The following is a 13,905-nucleotide window of genomic DNA, read 5'->3' as shown; positions in this document are numbered from 1 at the left end:
TCTCTCTCTCTCTCTTTCATGCTCCTAGAGAGATGTGGCTCCAGTATTCCCCAGGATAGTAAGTTCAGACTAAGCAATGAGAATTACATATTTAAACCTTTTGTTAAGAAAACAATGGTTATTGTGACTTGCCTCTCTTGTGGGGAGAGGGGTCAGAGAGGGAATTGGTAGAATGTTTTGGTCACTGTATTGAGCATACCTTCTATCTGAGGCCAGGTAGACCCTTCTAAGAATAACAGAAAACAGGCCACACCTTTTCAGACAGGCCTGAAAAACAGAACCAACTAGTTATAAAACAGGCATTATAGCCAAACATTTTTCTGAAAGCTTCTGTTAACTCCCTGACTGCTCCAGCCCTTGTGAAATTCCCCATTTCTGAACTTTTATAGTGTTTCTATTCTGCATTCTTTCCACAGCTAGATCCTTGGCCCCTTCCGCCATTTCAGTGACATGCCTACCACAGCTCTAGGCTCTCCGCTAATCTCTACTTTACTCTCTCCATTTCTGAGTAACTCCCACCATGTGCTCTTTCCTTTCCTAATCCCCACTAGAGTAAACTACAAAAATGCACTGGGATTTAGGTCCCTGTAACTTTATGCCTTTGCATTGGAACTTGAGTCCTCACTGATTTTTGACAAAACCTTTTCTCTCATCAACTCACATTGTAGACGCCAAGATCATCCATTGCGTGCTGGGCCATTGCCAGTCCTCCTGACTTTCATCTTGCCACCGTACTTCATTGACTCTGAAAGAGAGGATGAGACTAACAATTTTGTACAACTCTGCCTCACTGAAACCCAAGTCTTGTGCAAGTCAAGACATCATTGTGATGTCACTGGTCTTCAAAAACAAAGGATGAACAACAATGGCAGCATCTGTCTATAAGACATGCAGCCAGCCAGCTGGAAAACCCAGGCCTGGCCCAACCACGTTCTCATTTTCACCTCACGTCGTGAATCTAGGTGACGTCTGCCCTACCACAGCTTATTCGTGTTCGGCAGGTCACTTCCTCATTTTCAGCCTCAGTTCTCTCATGTGTAAAATGGGGATAATATCTTTGCTGCTTCCTTGAGTTGTTTGGATGATCAAATACAATCATGGCTTGGAAACCAAAAGATGCTGCATAGGTAGAGATAAAGTTATTATGACTATAGTTAATTAGAGAGAAAATATAAGCTATCAAACAAACCAGGCAGAAGACATGGAGGGAGATTTTCAGGGACGTTTAGGGTGAAAGCTTAAATCAGGGAGGTTGGGACAATTACCTTGGAGTCCCTCCTATGGTGTTATTATTATTCAGTCATTTTTCAGTCATGTCTGACTGGCTAGAAGGGGCCCAGAGTTCCATTAGTCCAACCACTTATTTTAGACATGCAGGAGCTGAAACCCGTAGAGCTCATGTGACTTGCCCAAGGTCACACAGCTAAGTAAGTGGCAGAGCTGGGATCCAAACCCAGGTCCTTCGACTCCAGCTCAGTAATAGCTAGCATTTATATAGTTTTTAAGTTTTGCAAAGTGCTTTAAAATATTATCTCATTTATCCATGCAACAACCCTGGGAGGTAGGTGTTATAATTATCCCTATTTTACGGATGAGGAAACTGATGCATACAAGTTAAGTGACTAGTCCAGGGTCATACAGTGATTAAATGTCTGAGGTTTTATTTCAACCCGGGTCTTCCTTACTTCAGGTCCACCATTCTATCCACCGTATTACCTATCCTCTGTGGTTTGCCTTTATGTAAACAACAGCACATTCATGTCTTGCATGACATTGAAGGTATGATTCTTGTGTATGTCTTCCCACACATCCTCCACTGATAATCTATCCAATATACTGGAGGCCTTCCTCTTGATCTCTTCACATTTCATATATACCAGTGAGAGGCTCAAACTGTCTGATATACTTCCCTCTTGTCACACGACTGGCTCCCCTCCTTTTGTAGCCATTCATTTCCTTGGTGATTGATTGGTGGTTGTTCTTTGTTCTAGAAGAGGACCAAAATGACATCACTATGTTAGAGTCAAGTTACAATGTGTCCGACTGTGGCTAAAGAGCACAAATAGTCCATGGGAACATTTGGGGTGGATTCTCTAAATTTGCACATCTCACATTTCTTTTGAGTTACTTCAATTCTGCTTTGCTCATAGAGCACAGTGAGTTCTTTGATGAAGGCACATCATGCTGGGCGATCCTATGCTAGTGTCTCCCATGTTTCACAACTGATTCCAGACACCTTGAGAGTGTCCTTATATCACTTTTTCTGACCATTATATGAGTGCTTTCCTTGTGTGAGTTCTGCATAAAATAGTCTTTTAGGCAAGAATACGTTTGACATTTGAACAACATGGTCAGCCCATCAGAGCTGCACTTTCTGCAGTAGAGTTTGAATGGCAGTTTAGTTCAAGATACTAATACTTTACTAATACTTTACTTGATGATACACACTTCTTACATGAAGGTCCTCAATGAGTATTATTTGGTAGAGCATGAATGTCTCAATCTTTGGATACTGCATCTGAAGTCCATATTGAATGCAACCCTCTCCTTTCTTCCCTATAAAATGATGAAAAATTACCGGAGCCAGAATGATTTAGCTTTTCATGTACAGCTATATCTTTAAAAGACTGGACCACTTAAGCAATCCTGTGACACGCCTAACTCATGAAATTACAACTTCGTTCTTCAAAATTGTCTTGGCAAATATCTTTGTCTTTTGTAAGTCACTCTTCTTTCGTTCTCCCAGGCTATGCCTACACAATGCCAGACATCTGGATGAAAAGTGACAATTTCATCTCTAAATCCAGATGTTCTATGTATGTAACACAAGACATCTGGTTCATTAAAATCATCTGGGTTTTTCACTGAATTTTTCACTTTTCAGCTTCATGTTCAGGGTTGTTTAGATGCAGCTTTTGAATAGTTATCTCTCTGTGCATCTTTCTCCCATTTATTTTGAAAATAATATAAAAATCAAGCTGAAAGAGGAGCCAGTGGCTCAATAGGAACTGGTAGACAAAGTTTTTTTTTTAATTAAGAAAAATATCATCTGTACTCCTATCACAGTTTTCATGAAGTATTTATTTACTAATTAGTCAGCACTGTGAACTGGTTGATTTAATGATCTCTAATATGATTTATGTATAACTTGTATTAATTGTACCAGTGAAGATGAAGGGAAGGTATAAACTAATGCAGAAAGTATCTTCCTTGTCACTCCTTTAAGGAAATATGTGTAGTTGCTTTCTACTTGCTTTGTCTCCCCCACCCCTTCTCCACACCTTTAAGTGTTTCTTGGCTTTTAGAAATGTTTACTTAAGCACCCTCCAAATAGTAGGCTGTCTTTCTGTTATTGCCCCCCTTCAATTACTAGAGAGGAACTAGGTTTTGATGTTGGCCCTTCACGCTTGTTAACACAGTGTTAACAAGACTTTTTATTGATCTGTAACTTGACTCTTGATAGTTCCGGTATTTCAAAGGGAGAAGCCAATAGGTCTGAGTGAAAAGACAACTTCCAGCATGATGGGCAGAAGTGAGTGCCTCTGAGGCAGAGGTTTTCAGATTCTCCTCTTGTGATGCCACCCTGCAGGTGGGGAGAAAGAATCAAAATGAATCACAAACACCTCAGAACCCTAAGAAGTTCTTTACTGTAAACTATGAGCTTCTTGAAGACTAGTACCATTTATTTTCCCACACTTGCCATAGGACCTAGTACAGTTTTGTACATATGGGAGACACTCAGTAAATGTTCCCCAAACATTTCACTGGTCTACAAAATGCTTCCTAGCTATACATGTCATTATTTTTGGTGATTCCTCCAATGCTTAGCAGCAGTAGCAGCACTTTGAGGAAGGGTTTCCAAAGTCACTTTCTTTGGCCTAGTCATCCCTTAATCTTTATTGGGGAATAACTTCTAATTTCTGTAACAATTTAGCATGAAAATGCTCAACATGCTAGAAAGGTTCTAGGAAAAGTGAGTCGTACACTGTCCTTTAAAATGTGCTTTTTCTTCACAAAACTAGGAGGAAAGAACACTGGATTTGGAGTCAGGGAACCAGTAGAATGTAAGCCTCTTGAGGGCAGGGACTGTTTCTTTTTTGTCTTGGTATCTTCAGCAGTCTCATACATATAGTAGAAATGTTTACTTAATAAACATTCAATTTAATTTAATTGAGGTTTGAATCTTAACTCAGTTATTATATGAGTAAATTTTATATTTTGTTTATATATTATTATATAAATTTTTATATAAGTATATATTACATATATGTTACATATCATACTTATAAGTATTGGTAAGCTGCTTATCCACTCTGGGCCAATGAATTTCAGCCTCTATCTAAATCATATGATCCAGGGCAGGTAGGTGGTACAGCGGATAGACCACCAGCCCTGGAGTCAGGAGGACCTGAGTTCAAATTCAGCCTCAGATACTTACTAGCTGTGTGACCCTGGACAAGTCACTTAACCCCATTGCCTAGCTAAAAAAAAATTAAATCATATGATCCAGTACTATCAGAAAGGCCTAGTATATGGGTTGCTTTCCCATGAGCAGACCCAAGTTCCTTTTGTGTCACAAGTGAGCTGGCCCAGCAGAGTCAGGGGTACATTTTGTGGTCATGGAACAGAAGCAAAACACTAATGAGGATGAAGCCAGTATCCTGGCCCTCCTTGGCACCACGTAAGGACAAAGGAGACTGCCAGAAGAAGCCACACAGCTGTGCCAACTGGGTCTATTACACATTTTCACTATCTAATCTCAACTGAGCCCTCCAGACTGTATTGTATGAGGGCCTGCCATATGAAGGTCAGATGAAAGAACTGGGGATGTTTAGCCTGGAAGAAAAAAAAAAACAAAAGGCTTCAGAGGAACATAATCAGCATTACATATTTGAGGGGCTGTCCTGTAGAGAAAAGATACAATTTATTCTGCTTAGTCTCGGGGCAGGGGGCAGTATTGGGAGTAATGGGCTGAAGTTTCAAAGACATAACTTTAACCTGGAAGTAAAAAAGAAATTCTAGTGAGTGCTATTGAAAGGTGGACTGGACTACTTCTGGAGGTAAGGGCTCCTTTTCACTGGAGATCTTTAAGTGAAGGCTGGACGACCACCTCTTGGTTTTTTTGTTTCTGTTTTTGTTTCTGTTTTTTGCTGCTGAGACTGGTTGTTCCCACCTCACCCAGCCTGGATGTTGCGTTAACCACTCATGTTTGTTGTTGTTGTTATGTTGTTTCAGTCATGTCTAGCTCTTTGTGACCCCATTTGGGGTTTTCTTGGCAGCAATAATGGAGTGGTTTGCTGTTTCCTTCTCCAGTTCATTTGACAGATGAGGAAACTGAGGCAAACAGGGTTAAGTGATTTGCCCAGGGTCACAAAGCTAGTAAATGTCTGAGTCCAGATTTGAACTGAGGAAGATGAGTCTTCCCGATTCTAGGCCCAGCACTCTATCCGCTACACCACCTAACTGCCCACTCATGAGCCTGATACTAATACTGATCATGCCTAGAAGCTCTAACCTACTATTTCTGATATGGGGTGGTTCACAGCAACTTAGGCAGCCTGGTGCCTCCCTCCGTCCTGGGGGCTCATGACTTAATATAATCAGCTGATGAGTGTTAGCCTAATGCAGCTCAGAACTTCTGAGCTCAAGTAATCCACCAGTCTCAGCCTTCCCAGTAGCAGGTATTACAGGTGTGCCACACCATGCACAGCTTGTTGGTTATGTTACAGGAAGAACTGTGGTTCAGATATGGGTTGGATCAAATCACTTCTAAGGTCACTTGCAATTCTGTTCTTCTGTGAGCATTTCATTCATGTTGTATCCAAAGGAATGAAAAATAAAATCAAGAGAATGTAATGGCCTTATTCTTTTGTGTATTAGACTGTCCCAAATTAAGAGAGATCTCTGTATTTGGATGAGCTCTTATCTGAAGGGTAAAGCTATTAGTATTTTGGTCATTTATTTAATTGGGCCACCTCCAGTCATGCTGATCTATATCCTGCCACTGGAGCCAGATGACTCCCGAGGAAAAAGTGAGGCTAGTGACTTTGCATAGGTCTACCTCATTTAAAGCCAATTCACTTGCATGTCATGGCATCACCTCCCTGATGTCACAGTCCTCTTTGAGAACAAAGGACAAACGACAACAACAATATTGATTTCATTATAAGTAATGTGGTGTTTTACATGGGACAGCTAGGTGGTACACTGGATAGAGCTCCAGGCCTGGAGTCAAAAATAGCTTCAGACAATTATTAGTTGTGTGATCACTCAACCCTTGTTGCCTCAGTTTCCTCATCTGTAAAATGAGCTGGAGAAATGATAAGTGACTCCAGTATCTTTGCCAACAAAACCCCGAATGGGGTCACAAAAAGTCAGACATGACTGAAATGGCTGAACAACAAGCATGTTTTATACTAGATTACTTATCTGATCCATCTTCCACATAGCTGCCAAAATCTTCCTAAAGTTAAGAATGGCCAGAGCATTCCCCTGCTCGAGAAGTGTGAATGTTTCTCTATTGGTTCTAAAATCCATAGTTTGCCATTTCTGTCTTTACAGTCTGATTCCAGACTCATTTTCCATTAATCCCTTTCATATTCTCTTGACTTTTTTGACATCTTCCTAACATAATTCCTGTCTTTTCACAGGCTATCACCATGTCTGAAATAACTCCTCTTCTTCCAGGAAGCTTTTCCAGATCTATTAGTTACTGATCCTCTCTCCTTAAATTATAATGTATAGATTTTATCTATTTACATGATGTTTCCCCTACTGTATCCCAGTATAATATAAACTCCTTGAGGACAGGGATTGTTTGTCATCTTTGGCTCTGTGAAGTTGACAGGAATTGGCCTGGAACAGGTTGGAATGGATTGGATTAAATTGACAAGTTATTTCCATGATTATAGACTGGGCTTTTACCAATGTGATTTGTGTGTTTTACTTGGAGATACTGCACACTGAGACAATGTTTTCACACAGAGATTTTTCTGATTATCTTTTTGTGTGCATCGGTTCACCACATGGTCCCTTATTTAGAAAATATTCAGCAATTACATGTGGAGTTGATATTTTACATAAAAGCAAAGATGGTCCCTGTTATGTATATTACTGGGGGGAAAATCTTTTTCTTTCTTTCTTTTTTTTTGGCCACAGAGATACATGGCCCCAGAAACAGCTCATTATTTTTGAGTTTCTATAAAACAAAAAGTTCTTCATTTAAAAACAGAGCTGCTCCTGGATGCTGGGTGAACTTTGGCAGTTTGGGCTTCATGTGTTCCAATCTTATTCAAAGGCATTATAAGTTTTGCCTTGCGCTTGAAAAGTTTAGTTTTGGGTTTTTTTTGACAGATTTGAAACACAAAACTTCCCTCCTGTGCTGATTTCCCCTGAAGAATTTCAGTTCACAGGATCCTACCCATCTTTCCTCTGAAAGCTTTGAAATCTGCTATCCCCAAATCTAAGAACACAGGATCCTTGCTTTATTTATAGCTGGAAGGGAAGGGACTTCAGAGGTCATCTAGCCTAACTAACCTCCTTATTTTACGGATAAGGATACTAGAAGCCCAGAAACTAAAAGTCTGTGATTTCCCCAAATATGCCTTGTTGTTAAAATGGCATAACTCCACAATTTTATTAGGGATATGTTCTTGGCCTATTCTTCCAGAGACTAACACAATATGACAATTTGTCAACTAAGAATTTATATGAACTTTATTTGAACAACATTCAGCTAAAAGCATTAGGACCCAATTAAGAAAAAATATATAATATATTGGATTGCTATCTTGTCAAGCCTCCCTTAATGCCTGAAAGCAGCAGTTTCAGAGTTTAATTCATGGAAGGCAAAAGTGATTCCTCAACTGGGTCTTCAGAATCCAGAGACATCAGTTTATTTTAGTCTGAGCAACAAGAATTAGCTAGATTTTCAGGCCCAATTCTGTAACAACATAACACTGGTTTTTTGTAATGCTTTGTTGTTCAAGAAAAGGCTTGAAAAGGCAGATTTTCAGACACAGAATAATGTCAAGTTCACAGTGGGATAAGCCAAATCAAAGTATGCTTTACATGTGTCCCATTGAGTTGCATTCTCTAATGAAGGTACTCTATCTTAACCACTTTATGAGGCCCCTTCCCACTCTAAATCCTCTGATTCCCGTATTATAAATGAAGAAATCAAGTCTCATAAAGAGAGACAGCCTGGGGCAAAGAGCAGAAGTCTAGTCTTGGAGTCAGTATAACCTGGGTTCAAGTGCTGCCATCTCACCCACATTGTATCCGGCCCTCTGGGCAAATCATTTAACTTCTCAGTCGCCTGTGGAAACTAAGATTTCAAGTTGCAGAAGTTGCTGATCTGCATTGGTGGCAAGAATTTCCTCACTAGGACTTCCTCATACCCATAAAATAATGTTTAGCTTGGGGAGGGAGGGTGAAGATAGAGCACTAGGCTTGGATTCAGAAAGACTCCTCTTCATGAGTTCAAATCCAGCCTCAGATAGGGACCCTGGGCAAGTCACTTAACCCTGTTTGCCTCAGTTTCCTCATCTGTAAAATGAACTGGAGAAGAAAATGGCGAACGACTCCAGTATCTTTGCCAAGAAAACCCCAAATGAAGTCATGAAGAGTTGGACGTGACTGAAATGATTAAAAAACAACAGGTTTTTTTGTTTTTCTTTTTAAATTGCTTAAATTATGTGACTTGCCACAATTTCACAGTAAGTGTCAGAATTAGGATTCAAACCTAGGTCCAGTGTTATTTCTACTATTTATCTTTTCCCCATATTGATGAAATAGTAAAGATCTACAAATTGAAATTGTCAGAGGCTTATTTTTATCTATGATGGTTTTTCTAGTTGGGGAATAATCAGTCTTTCTGTAGATTTCTAAAACTTTACAGGCTTATCAGGGTTGACATCCCATTTCTTTGCCTGACAGGTTTTTTAAATACAAATGGAAATTCTCTTCCATTTTTAGTTTAAGGTTGAATAAAATTTCTCATCGTAGGAAAGGGGAAGCTGGTCCTTGTCTGAACTATATCCTGTGTGGTTCAGTGGAAAGAGTTCTAGATTTAGACTCAGAGGACCTGGGTTCAAAATGTAGCTCACTAACTTGTTGTGTGGGCAGGTCATTAAATCTCCCTGGGCTTCACTTTCCCCATCTGTAAAATAAGAGAGTTGGATTAGTTGACCTCTTAGGCCCTTCCAGCTAAATTCAGGGCCCTGCGTTCCTAGATTTGGGGAGGGCAAATTTCAAAGCTTTCAGAGGAAAGATAGATAAGATCCTATGAACTAAAATTCTTCAGGAGAAGGTCAGCCCAGGAGGAATGGCAAACCCTCAAAAAAGAGATTTGTGAAAACATGAAGAGAATCGATTATGTGATGAAGAAAAGGGAAAGTTTTATAAATGTGCAGGGAACTGTAGTCCAACTTAGTTTTTTTAAAGACAATTTATAGAAAAGGGAAGCAAGAGCAAATAATGGAGGATGTCCACAAGAGTGTGTCATGGTCCTTTAAAAATGATGTCAGGGGCACTGAGGCTCAGAATGAGATGACACTAGTGAGGATGAACAAGGCAAACCTATAATTCTATGACAAGAAGAAGGGTTTTTTGAAAGTTATGCTGGTGAAAAGAGTATAAAAGAAAGAACAATATAGCTGTGTATGGTAGATAAGATGATGATAACATACAATGGAGAGAGAAGACAGAACCATACAAATTTTATTTTGCTTTGGATCAGAAAGAAAAGAACAAAAATGACTAATAGGATGTTGAAACTGAAGAGAAGTAGAAGAAAACAAGAAAGCACCCAAATATCCTCACTGAACCCAAGTCACCAGGACCAGATAACCTATTTCCCAAGGTATGATTACTGAGTCACTATCAGGGCTCTCTGGAGGACTGAAGAGAATGGAAGAAATGCTGTAGAATTAGAAAAGGGAAATGTCACTCTACTTTTTTAAGAATGGAAGAAATTAAAATCTGCAAATGACCACTCTGGTAAAATTCTAGAATGTGTTATTACAATCAATGGTAAATAAGCATCTATAGGGGAGGAATGATCAGAAAAATACAAGATGGCTTCATCAAGAATAGGTCATAATGGACTAACCTCATTTTCTTTCCTTGATGGGCTTACTAAGCTAACAGGTTAAGGAAATATTATAAATATTTTACTCAGTTTTTACCCAGAGAAGCATTTGGCCAAGCCTCTCAGGTTATTCTGACGAACAAGATAAATAGTTATAGGCTAAACCAGCAGTTCCCAAATGTTTTGGTCCCAGTACCCATTAACACTCTTAAAAATTATTGGGGACCCCACAGAGATTTTGTTTATGTAAGTTATATTAATCAACATTTACTATATTAGAAATTAAAATGGATAAATGTTAAAATATTCACTTAATCATTTAAAATAATAAACCCATTGTATGTTAAAAATAAATAACATATTTTTATAAAAAACAACTATATTGTCACCAAAAATTAGTGGTAAAGTGGCATTGGTGTACATATTTTTTTCAGTCTCTTTAATGTCTGACTTGATAGAAGACAGCTGGATTCTCTTATCCGCTTCTACATTCAATCTGTTGCTATATGTTGTTTCTGATTGAAGTATATGAACAAAATTCAGCCTCATACAGATATGCAGTTGGAAACTGAGAAATATGTAATAGGTAAACAACATCTTAGTATCATTATGAAAATAATTTTGACCTTGCAGACCCCCTGAATAAGACTCAGGGAGTCACAAGGGTCTTTGTGAAGCTCTAGGATGACTGTAGTAGTACAGTTAGATATATTTCGAATTAGTTGAATGGCCAGACCTAAAGAGTAGCCATTACTGGTTTAATGTGAACTTAGAAGGAGTTCTCTCCTGGAGAGTCTAGATAATTCCATTCTCCACAATCTTCCAGAGAGCACTAATAATGACTCAGTAATCATAAGTTCCAATTCTTTCAGTGCCTTTGGAATGTAGGTTATCTGAGCCTAGTGATGAGCTCAAAAAGGACATTTGGATATGTTCTTACTATCTTCTACTTCTCTAGGCTTTCAACTCCCTTTTGGCCATTTTTGTGCTTTTTTTCTGATCCAAAGCAAAATAAAATGTGTGTAGTTCTGTCTTCTCTCTTCTTTGTTTATTATCACTGTTTCATGCACCACACACAGCTGTCTCATATTCCTTCTTTGACGCTGTGTAGTTGAACATTTTTATCAATGATCTGGATAGTGGTGAAGGCAAAATGCTTTTCAAATCTTCAGGTGACATGAAGTTTGAAGGGATGGCTTAAAAGGTGTAAAACAGACTCCAAATAACATAGAAAGATCTCAATAGACTAGAATGAAATGAAAGCTAATACGGATAAATGTAAAGTCTTACACTTGGGTTAAAAAAAATCAACTTTGCAAAGCTCAGGGAAATGTGACTAAACAGAATTTTGTCTGAAAAACATCTAAGGGGGTTTTAGTGTACTGAAAACCCAATGGGAGCAACAGTGGGATAGATATATCAAGCCCAGAAAGTGAATCAGATGGTAGATTGCATTAAGAGAGGTAAGGCGTCCAAGACTAGGGAAGTGATCATCCTGCTGTACTCAGCTCTCCTCAGACCACATCTGGAGTGCTACATTTCCATTCTCCACCATATATCTTAGGCAGGACATGGGCAATCTGGATAGCTTCCAGAGGAAAACAACTAAAATAGTAAAGGACTTCGAGCTTGTATTATATAAAGTTCTCTTGAATAACTTCAAGATATTTAGCCTAGCAAAACAAAGATTAGGGAGGGTGCTTTGGTTGTAGGCATTGGACATGATGGCCGTTTCTTCAAGTATTAGAAGAGCTGTCCTGTGGAAGATGGATTAGACTCGTGGGTGGCCTCAGGTGTCAGAACAATGGGTAGAAGTCGCAGAGAGGTCTATTTAGGCTACATATAAGGAAAGACTTCCTCACAATTAGAGTTCCCCAAAAGTGGAGTGGGCTGCTTCAGTATGACCCCTTTCCCTCCTGATGAGAGATATTATAAAAAGGAGTTTCTTTTTCAGTTACAAATGAGACTAGATGGCCTCTGGGGTTTCTTCCAAATGAGATTGTGTTTCTGTGATATACTGCTTGCCCCTGCACCTAACTGTCCAGTGGTGAAGGGAAGGACATAGGAAGGGACTAGAGAGAGGAAAATAAAAATGAGAAGGAGGAAAGAAGAAAGAAAGATTTAAAGGGAAGGATTAAAGGAGAAAGAGGGACAGAGACAAGACTGAGATAGAGACAGAGATAGATCCTCTGTCTGCAAGCCCCAGAGAATCCATTCCTCAGCTCTTTTTCCTCCTGTCACTAAAAGGAGAAGACTGAATCTATTAAAGGGAGAGATCTTGCATGACAAATTCATTCTCTCTCCCTCTCTCCCCCTCTTTCCCTCTCTCCTTCTTTCCCACTCTCTCTCTCTCCCTCTCACCCTCTCTCCTTCTCTCCCCTTTCACTTTTCTTCCCCAAGGGGCAGGGTTTCATGCTAACAAAGTCAAGCTGAATTTTGAAAGGAAAGAAAAGAAGGGAGCACTATCCTCTTTGAAACATGAGGACAGGGTATATTGTCCTTTGATAGCAAATTTGGAGTCCCACTAATAGAGAGTCATTGAACAAAGTGTTTGGCAAGACTTCTGGGGTGCTGTTGTGAACAATACTTTTGCTAGAATCTGCAGCTCCGCAGTGACACTGATTGGGGCTTGGAGATGGAATCTCTGAGTCAATTGACTTGGGAGAATGTGTCCTAATTGAGGGAAACCATTGATGTACACTTAAAATAAGGAGACCCATCTGATAGAAAACTAAATATTTTCCAACTCCTAATCTCCTTCTTCATCAGAATACCAGCTCAGTTCTCAGCATTTACAAGGTACACATAATCAAACCGGGCTTTTGGAAACTTTGTTCTAGGTTTTTCCATCTTCTGCCCTCCTCATTTTACTATTTATTTGTTTTATTTTGTTGGCAACTTGAGGTATTGAGAAATTCCTTTTCGTGAAAAAACAATTGTAGCAATTAATTTGGGTTTCTGCTGTCCTTTGTGTGCATTCTGCTGGCCATGGATTTAAGAGATTATACTGTATCAATTAATATGTGCCCTGTTTCAGGCTTGCCTTCCCATATGTAAATCCCCTTCCTATATAGATTAAAATTCCAAGGTCCCTGTGCTAGCGGAAACATAGGGCTATCAATGTTTCTCATGATTAAGTTTAATGAATAGAAACTTCTTTCCCTATGATTTCAAAAATCAAAGTTAGACATCTGAAATATAAACTATATCATCTTTTTTCCTATGAAAATCCAAGGTTATATATACTGGAAAGACTTAATAGCCTGGTTATTATCAATTAGGAGCCTGAAAGGTGAAGGTATTAATAGGTCAGAGAATATATTTCATTTTTTTAAAAAAAAAAAGGTCACTGACAAAAGATAGGAATAAGCAGTTTTCAGAGGAAGAAATCAAAGCTATTTATAGTCATATAAAATGTTCTAAATCACTATTGATTTGAGAAATGAAAATTAAAACAACTCTGAGGTACCACCTCACACCTATCAGATTGGCTAATATGGCAGAAAAAGAAAATGATAAATGTTGGAAAGGATGTGGGGAAATTGGGACACTAATACACTATTGGTGGAGTTGTAAACTGATCCAATCATTCTCGAGAGCATTTGGAACTATGCCCAGGGGGCAATCAAATTGATCCAGCAATACCACTGCTAGGTCTATATCCCAAAGACATCATAAAAAAAGAGGAAAGGACCTACATGTAAAAAAAATTTATAACAGCTCTTTTTTATGGTGGCAAAGAATTGGAAATTGAAGTGATACCAACCAATTGGGTAATGGCTGAACAGGTTGTGATATATGAATGTAATAGAATA

At 39.0% G+C, this 13,905-nt stretch overlaps 1 protein-coding gene across 1 annotated transcript in view; it reads left to right on the top strand.

Moving 5' to 3' along the window:
- The window catches only part of MYO3B (myosin IIIB), a 628,721-nt gene that overhangs the window by 510,469 nt on the left and 104,347 nt on the right, over nucleotides 1–13,905 (top strand). The window lies entirely within an intron of this gene.

The sequence above is a fragment of the Vombatus ursinus genome, unplaced genomic scaffold (assembly GCF_900497805.2).
Source record: "Vombatus ursinus unplaced genomic scaffold, bare-nosed wombat genome assembly UNPS02014779.1, whole genome shotgun sequence".
NCBI lineage: Eukaryota > Metazoa > Chordata > Mammalia > Diprotodontia > Vombatidae > Vombatus > Vombatus ursinus.
Note: the sequence above shows the minus strand (reverse complement) of the source record. Positions and strands in the feature narration are given on the sequence as shown.